This window comes from Dermacentor silvarum, chromosome 5 (genome assembly GCF_013339745.2).
Source record: "Dermacentor silvarum isolate Dsil-2018 chromosome 5, BIME_Dsil_1.4, whole genome shotgun sequence".
NCBI lineage: Eukaryota > Metazoa > Arthropoda > Arachnida > Ixodida > Ixodidae > Dermacentor > Dermacentor silvarum.
In genome coordinates this window covers 47,576,178-47,585,362 of record NC_051158.1, presented here as the reverse complement: position 1 = coordinate 47,585,362, position 9,185 = coordinate 47,576,178, and positions in this window count along the sequence as shown.

The window sequence follows — 9,185 nt, the reverse complement described above, 5'->3', positions numbered from 1 at the left end:
AATGCCAATTAATCTTTTGCTTTGCATATCGTTTACGGCAAACCCTGAGCAAACGGCAATCGGCTCAACCCCATTGGACGCAAGTTTCAGCTATGCGCCACCAATTCTACGAGGTGGCGTGAACAGAAAAGGTCAGAACGGCGATTGTACTGCTAAGCTTTCTCGCGTTGACGTCACAGATTCTGATAGCGCCTGCTCGAGACTAGCAAATCGTTTATCGGGCAAAGGTATCTGTATTATATACTGTAAGAGCCAAGGAATTACCTTTAAAGGTGTCGAGTGCTTTTACTCCGCAACAATGACCTAAATACGAATATTTATCGTGGCGTCGCTAGCGCTAATGCAATGGCAAACTCGGCGGAAATGCAGTTCCACTCAAGCTGAAAGCTGGGGAAGTGCGGAGCAGTGATTCGCCCGTGTTTACATTGTGTTTATATTGTTTTATCCTGTGTTTATCTTGTGTTTAGCTAATCTTTTCACGATGTTGGGATTAGCTTGCCTGCGCTGGCGAGCAACTTCAGCTTCTCGGGCGCGCACCGCTTGATCAGCCCTGCGTCGGCGCTGTCTCTCACGGGCGATGCTTGCTGCTCGGCGTCCATGCATAGAATAAGGAACCAACTTTAGAGAAGGGAAACTGTACCTTCCACAATGGCACGAAAATAAGAAGTGGCAGCGCATGGAACTTACTGGGGGACCCGATAGATGACGCTGCTCAAACAGGAAGCGAAAAGCGTGGACACAGAATGGAGGAAGAGATGAAGGAAGTTGGCAACCAAGTACAGGATCATCGAAACTGTTAATAGACAACCAGGAGTCATCAGAAAGAAAGTGAGTGAAATAGAGACCGTGAATTGGATGCAAAGAATGGAAACAAAAAGGTCAATGGAGATTTACAAGAATGAGAAGAAAGAAATTAGAAGGGGAAATCTGTACGATAACACAAAGGGCAGTGCCTTGCTTTTTGAGGCTTGAGCCGGTTGCCTAAGGACCAAAACATGTCGGAGCAAATATTCGAAACTAGATGAGGCATTTGTATGCTGCAGTAAAGATCCAGAGACCACTCTGCACATCCTAATGGAATGCGACGGGATCCACCCAGCGAGAACCGTAGGTAACGTGCAACTCCCAGAAGCGCTTGGGTTTAAAGTTGAAGGAAACATCAACAGATCAGCCGTAGAGAAGCAAGAGACGATTAGAGCACTGGTGCAAAAAAAGCAGGGAAAATATGGATATGACCTGATCTCTTAAAATCATAGGCAACGCTACAAGGTAAATTTTTGAAAAAGAAAAAGATTAATGAGAGGTATACAGAAATGCTAAAGAACATGTGTAGTTACCTGATTTAATCAAGCAGGCTAGGTGACTATTTGTCGCCGCCCCGTTTCAAAGGGGATGCCAATAAATCATCATCATCAGCGCAAATCTTTTATTTAGTGCAAAATCCAATATGGCCGCTTTTACCGGTAGCGTATACGCTGGTACGCGCAACGCTCGTCCTACTGGCCTTGCGGCATGCCTCAATGCCTTGTCTGTTGCTTAGCTGGTGCGTTCTAATTGCCAGGAGACTGAGGAGCCTCGACAGCCCATACAAACAAGCCAGAAATGAGTGAACAGGACGTGCGAGTTTATTAGGAGAGGACAAGGCAGTACACCTTCTCGTACAAGAGCAGCAATAAAATTTGCATTTCGTGATACGCTGAAACCACAAACGCGAGCTCGTAAACTGCTCACTTTCGTCAATGCACATGGCGGTCCGGTAACGGGCGACAACCAGCAGCGCAAGCAGATAATGACCCCACGGTTTGCACCGACAGTCACAGTTGAAGAATGGCAACTTGCATACCGAAGCAATCGGGTGATGCAGGCATCTGCTGCCGCACATAACAGAGGAACATGGAATACCCGGCGTTTTAGAATGACTTTGGCAGCGGCGACGGCACGGAAAGGACGTCGGATAACCTCTGCTGTGTTTTACAGGCGCTGACGTCGAAAACTTCCTGTGGCGCCTCGACCCAAGGCTGTGCCTACAATCGCCTGGACTGAACTTCAAGTTTCCCGCGCCCATTCTACCTGTCTGCCTGGAAGTAACTGCGTCGTTTTGCGGCGCAGATTATCAGCGAACAGCAGCGGCAAGCTAAATACATCTGGTAGCGAAGCTTCCATAGAAGCCCATACTTTCAGAACATGGTTGCTTATCGGCGGTTCACCCGCCGTGGTTGCTCAGTGGCTATGGTGTTGGGCTGCTGAGCACGAGGTCGCGGGATCGAATCCCGGCCACGGCGGCCGCATTTCGATGGGGGCGAAATGCGAAAACACCCGTGTACTTAGATTTAGGTGCACGTTAAAGAACCCCAGGTGGTCCAAATTTCCGGAGTCCCCCTCTACGGCGTGCCTCATAATCAGATCGTGGTTTTGGCACGTAAAACCCCATAATTTCATTCTTATCGGCGGTTCATGGGGCTTAGCGCCATCCGTGTGAGGAGGGAACACTTCCGGCGGAAGAAAAAATAATTTGACGTCATATTTGTCAAATACAGAAGTGACGTCATTTTTGTTCTCATAGGCGCGAAATTTGTTTTCGGAGGCCTGCCATTAGAGCTGTATATTCAAATGCCCCGCCATTCGACTTCATAGGCGTTCCGAGTTTTCAGCGCGAAAAGCGATGCCGGAAAATATCAGCCGTACGGGTGTCGAAATCGCATCGCTGCACAGAGCATACTTTGTTTAAAGGCCGACGAACGCCTTGGGCGATTGCGTAGAGGCTCGTCCTTTCGTCGGACGCAAAGCCCGTCGGCCAGCGCTGTTGCACGAAAACAACTAAAGTAAACAACTATCTAACGGTCGCTACTCACTAATTTTGACTGCACATGTTAAGAAACAATAAAACTACCTGCGTCACCTAATTCAGACAAACGTCGACATGCAAAACAACGCAACATGTGAGGGCGCGTATTCTAACAGGTGAACTTTACGAGCGCGCCTTTCCACGCACTCCAAGAGCTGCATTGCATTGCTGGTGATAGCGGTGTCAACGCCCGCCGCTATCGATGGGCGCTCTCACGGTGGGCCTTGAAAAAAAGGTATTTATTGATAATGATCAAGTAAAATACAGTTGTATCGTTTCTCGCCATGCGTATATAAAATGAATTAGGAATTTTATTTTCGTTGAATGAGTCTAACTGCGTCTCGCTTTAATTTAAAAACGCCTTTCTCTTTCCCAGTGTTTATTCCCTCCAAACATAGTCGCGCTTCAATCGTTGCTCCCAAAACCACCCTTGCTGATGCTGGTGACAATTTGTTCTGAACCGCTTTTCGCCCGAAGCTTCGCGACCTATGTGGATCGACCTTGGCAGCGGCACCACGACAGAAAGAGACTTTGCGCAGGGTCGTGATTTGGGCAGGGCACTTTGGTAGCGGCGACGGCGAGAAAAGCACGTCGGATAACCTCTGCTATGTTTTACAGGTTGGTTAAACTTCTCGTTCTTTTTTTTTACGACTTTTCATTCGCTGTCGCTGCTGCCAAGCAATTTGTTTTGGTGACGAATGACTTTGGGACTCAAACATGACTAAGTGCTGCGGTTGCAGAGCTGAAATTGAAGATGCCGCGAGTGCTATTGTTTGCAGTGAGTGCGAGTTCTGTTTTCATACTTCAGTATGCTCAGGCATGAGTGAACAGGAGTATGCTGAAAAGAAAAAGTCGTTTAGGAAAAGAGCATGGAAGTGCGAGGCCTGCAGGCCGGGGGTATCCAAGAGTACCACGCGGCCCGCTGATCAAATAGGAGATTCTCAGCTTAAGATTACGATCATGGACATAGACAAGAAACTAACTTCTCTCCTTACTTTGAATGAAAAGGTAGAGGGAATAGACAGGTCAATGCAGTTGCTGGCGGATCACTTTGATAAAATTCAGGAACGCTTGAGCGGGCAAGACAGGGAAATAAAAAAACATAAAATGCAAGATCGACAAACTTGAGAAAGAGGATCCAGCTAAGGGTCTCGCCCAGCTTCAGATTGATTTTGATGACCTCGAGTGGCGCAGCCGACGTCTGAATGTGGAAATACATGGAATTCCTGAGACTGCAGGTGAAAATCTTTTAAACAAGGTGAATGATCTTACGAAAACCTTGAATTTGATGGAGCTTGCTCCGGCTGATATTTCCGCTATTCACAGGATGGCATCAAGACTAGGTAGAGAGCGCGGAGTGATACTTCGCTTTGTCCACCAGGGCCTTCGAGATATGTGGCTTGAAAAAAGAAAATCCTTGAGGGCAGAAACAAGATAATGTTCACATCACTGAGAATATGACCAAGCGTTCCCGGGCTCTTTTATTGGCAGCTAAAACCTGGGCTAGGAGAGTTGGCTATGACTTTGCATGGCATTCCAATGGGAAGGTGCTGGTGCGTAGGAAGATGCTGGGAAGCGTTGAGCAATTGCTGTTTGTTTTTGTGCTGTTCCTTCGTTTTTCTTTTATTTCTTTTTTTTTTTTACTGCTCTGTAAAATGGATGACCTCGGATATATCGCCCTTCGTGAGTTAGCGAAGCGGTTTGAAAGCGTACAAAGAGGATTTCTCCAATGCTTCCATTTAAATGTACAATCAATGGGAAACAAAGTAACTGAACTCGAGTGCCTGTTTAATCAAACGAAAGGTTGTTTTGATGTAGTTATGCTAACAGAAACGTGGCAATCGGATATTTCAGAAGAATTTGAACTACCTCATATGAAAATGTTCTCTGTTTTTAGGCCAAGTCGTCGAGGGGGTGGTGTCACTATGCTACTTGAAAATTCTTTGCCAGCCATATTGCTCGAACAGTTTACTTTAGTTACTGCTCATTACGAGATGTTGTGTGTTCAGTTTCAAGATGTATAGTTGCTGTGTGTTACCGGCCACCTGATAGTAACTTGTCTGATTTTTTTTTTTGCATTTTTAGATGTTTTCTTAACATTTGTAAATCAACATCAATACACTGTTATATTGAGTGGTGATTTCAATATTGACATGGGGCATGACGGCACGAAAAGTGTGCCTTTGAAACTATTATTGCATGCAACGGTTGGGAAAACATTATAAATAGATCCACTAGAATTACTCTGTCTTCGGAGACCACCATAGACTTATTTATCACAAACTGTGATCTGTCTTGCGTGACCTGTGCTGTCCTTATGTATCCTATTAGTGATCACATGGCGATATGTTCTGTAAAAACAGGTGCACCTACGTTAATTCAGAATGACATTCCTTATAGTTATCAGCATGTCTCGCAAGCTGCTTTAGATGCCTTCCGTTCAGAGATTGGCACTTTGCATTGGGACAATGTTTTTTCACTCAAATGATTTATTTGCAGCCTATGACGCTTTTTTTATAATCCTTTATCTGTATATACAAAAAAGACTTCCATTATAAACAGCGGAATAAACGTAAAGGTTGTCGGAAACCTTGGATGACGCGTGAGCTCTTACGTAAAATCGACAAAAAAGACTGATTATTTCGGAAATTCATGCGTACGCGCGACGAGGCGGACCTAATTGCTTTCAAGCAGTTCCGAAATGCCTGAAGTAAAGAAACGAAGAAATCATAGGAGCTGTATCACATACAAGCATTTATTGTGTGCTCAAAACGAGCCGATGTTTTATGGAATAGAATAAACTCTTTGCTGGGCCGCAATCCGAGAACAGAAGAAATTAACGAGGTACCCCATGATGGAAACTTGATCAGTGGCGAGGCTATGGCCAATGTTTTTAATGATTACTTCGTTTACAGAGACTTTAACGACAGATCACCCCCTGCTTGCTGAACTCTGGGTCCAGAAACTGCAAACATGTTTTTCTTAGCAGGTACTATTGAACCAGAAGTCCGCACAGAATTCCTCGGCGTAAAAAACAGTCGCAGTTGCGACGCCGATGGCACGCAAATAAAACCAGTGAAATATGTTATCGATCAGATCAGTCCAGCACTAACACACATATTCAATCTCTGTATTTCGAAAGGGGTTTTTTCTTCGAACATGCAAACGGCACGCGTGATAGCTCTCTACAAAAAGGGGAACAAGCATAACGTTGCAAATTACCGACCGATATCTATTCTCCCCGTATTTTCTAAAGGTTTCGAAAAAATTATTTTTAGTCGCTTATCCTGTTTTTGCGCCAAATATGTCCTGACAAAATCGCACTATGGCTTCCAAAAACATAAGTCTACAGAACTCGCCCTACTGGATCAAAAAGAATATAATCTACAACAGTTTGAACAAAAAAAATAAATTGGTCGGAATTTTTGTGGATTTCACACAAACATTTGACTACATTCACCACTGCATTTTATTTGAAAAATTAAACCATTATGGCATTCGCGGACTCCCACTCATGTTACTTAAAAGCTATCTGGCGCATAGATGTCAATTTGTTTCTATAAATGATTTAGTATCAGGTAAGAAAAATATAATTTCAGGGGTACCACAAGGGGGCATTCTTGGCTCTATATTGTTCACTTTATATATTAATGACATACCCATATCTCCCCAGACGTTAAGTTTATTACCTATGCAGATGACACGAGTATACTTGTCACCTCAGCATCAGATGTTATTCTTTCTAATAAAGCTAATGACGTCTTACAGAAGTTAGGCAACTGGACAAGTAACAATAAGTTAACAATAAACGCAACTAAAACAAAAGCCGTAGTTTTTCATTCGAAAGGTCGACAAGTGACTTTGGAGAATAACATTGTATTTAGAGGCTCAGATTTAGAAATAGTGAAGTCAGTCAAAGTACTTGGAGTACATTTCTCCAGTTCTTTGCAATGGGATGACCACGTTAATAATATTCAAATAAAATCAAGCCGTATAACTTGAATATTAAGCCGTATCCGGTACCTCATCCCCAACTCGGTGAAGTTATTGATATGCAAATCGCTGTTTAGTTCTTATCTTAACTATTGCTATTTGGTTTGGGGAGCAACTGCAGAAACAAATTAAACAAAATTACTGAGAATACAGAAGAAAATTCTGAGGTTGATAGACAACGCTATAGTTCTAGCACCTAGCGACCCACTATTTAAAAAATATAAGATAATCAAAGTAAATGACCTATATCAATACAGACTACTACGAGAGTACTGTCTTAGCTGCAAACGCTCAAACTTTTTGTTTAGGGAGATGGCGAATCTTTGCTTAAAGGAAAAGGCATATGAAACAAGAAATACAGAAAGGTGGAACGTCCCTTACTTTCGTACTAATTATGGTTTTCTAGTGCTTCGATGTACTTTTCCGCGAATTCTAAATAATTACACTAGCAAAGGCATAGATATGTCTCATTTAAGCGTCGCAGCATTAGCGGCTCTTTTTGTCGTATAAACTATGTAGCAATTTATTTAAGTGCAGAAGACTGCAGCAGGTTTCTTTGTTGTATAAGCTATGTATAAATCACGTTTTCAGTTTTCCTTTATGGCATGAACTTTACGTAATACAATGTGACAGTTTAAAAAACAAGTGTTATGAGATTGTGATGTCCTTCAGCTGCTGCCATTGTTCACAAAGGGAACGGCTTTTCCCTCCGCCTCCTGTTACACTGTACCGTGACGAAGCAAATAAAGCAATCAATTGCCGCGCTGGGTACCTCCTTTCCAACCTGAACGTTTATTTTTGCTGTTCGAGGCCGCTAATTGGTCACTCACGCTCGGTGCCCAACTTTCTCTCAATACGGACATGGTCGGTTTCGTGGGCATCACCATTTTGCAGGCCTTGCCACTCACGTGGGTATCAAGCTCATGCACTTCGGAGCATGTAAGCACGTATGCTGGTCTCCGTTCAGGCCAAATCACGGCCCATGAAGGACACAAGCATACTACGCCCACAGCTGCAGCAGGAAAAAACGAACGGGGCGCACCAATCACGGTACGTGTAAACAGGCAGTCTATGTCGCTGTCGCTGTGCGGACTGCAGGAGCAGATGCTTACCTCGGGGGGGCTGTTGCCTCATGCAAGTGACCAGGCCACCACATCCGAGAAATGTAACCCTGCAACCATGACCAAGTGGGACAGCGTTAAAACGAGACTCTATAATCAAATCACTTCAGCCTACATCTAACATAACGTTCACACTATACACTATACATTGGGTAAGATCCACATGACAACAGTGAGCATTCACGCACATGTGTCGCGTACGGCTCATTCAATCGTCTGACTACAGGCATAGTGCTCACTTTCGTCACACATAGCGGTCTGGTAACGAGCGCCATGTGTATGTATACTTAAGAATAATAAGTTTGTACTTTTTATCATGTAATAGAGACGCTTAGATTAGTGTGGGAGAAAGTTTGTAGGTTGAAATTACGCTTACTACGGCGCCTCTAGCAGGAGACCAGGGAACTCACTGGTGCAACTTTTTGGCGACGTACTATGCTTGGTTTACTAGCGTCACTGATTATTATTATTATTATTATTATTATTATTATTATTATTATTATTATTATTATTATTATTATTATTATTATTATTATTATTATTATTATTATTATTATTATTATTATTATTATTATTATTATTATTATTATTATTATTATTATTTATTGGCATTCCCTTTGAAACGGGGCGGCGACATATAGTCACCTAGCCTGCTTGTTTAATCAGGTATACTATACATGTTCTTCATCTAACATTTTTGTATATCTCTCATTATTCTTTTTCTTTTTCAAAAATTTACCTTGTAGCGCTGCCTATGATTTTAAGAGATCAGGTCGTATCCATATTTTCCCTGCTTTTTTTGCACCAGTACTCTAATCGTCTCTTGCTTATCTCTACGGCTGATCTGTTGATGTTTCCTTCAACTTTAAACCCAAGCGCTTCTGGGAGTTGCACGTTACCTACGGTTCTCGCTGGGTGGATCCCGTCGCATTCCATTAGGATGTGCAGAGTGGTCTCTGGATACACATGCCTCATCTAGTATCGAATATTTGCTCCAGTATGTTTTGGTCCGTAGGCAACCAGCCCGAGCCTCAAATAGCAAGGCACTTCCCTTTGTGTTATCGTACAGATTTTCCCTTCTAATTTCTTTCTTCTCATTCTTGTAAATCTCCATTGTCCTTTTTGTTTCCATTCTGTGCATCCAATTCACGGTCTCTATTTCTCTCACTTTCTTTCTGATGACTCCTGGTTGTCTATTTACAGTTTGGATTATCCTGTACTTGGTT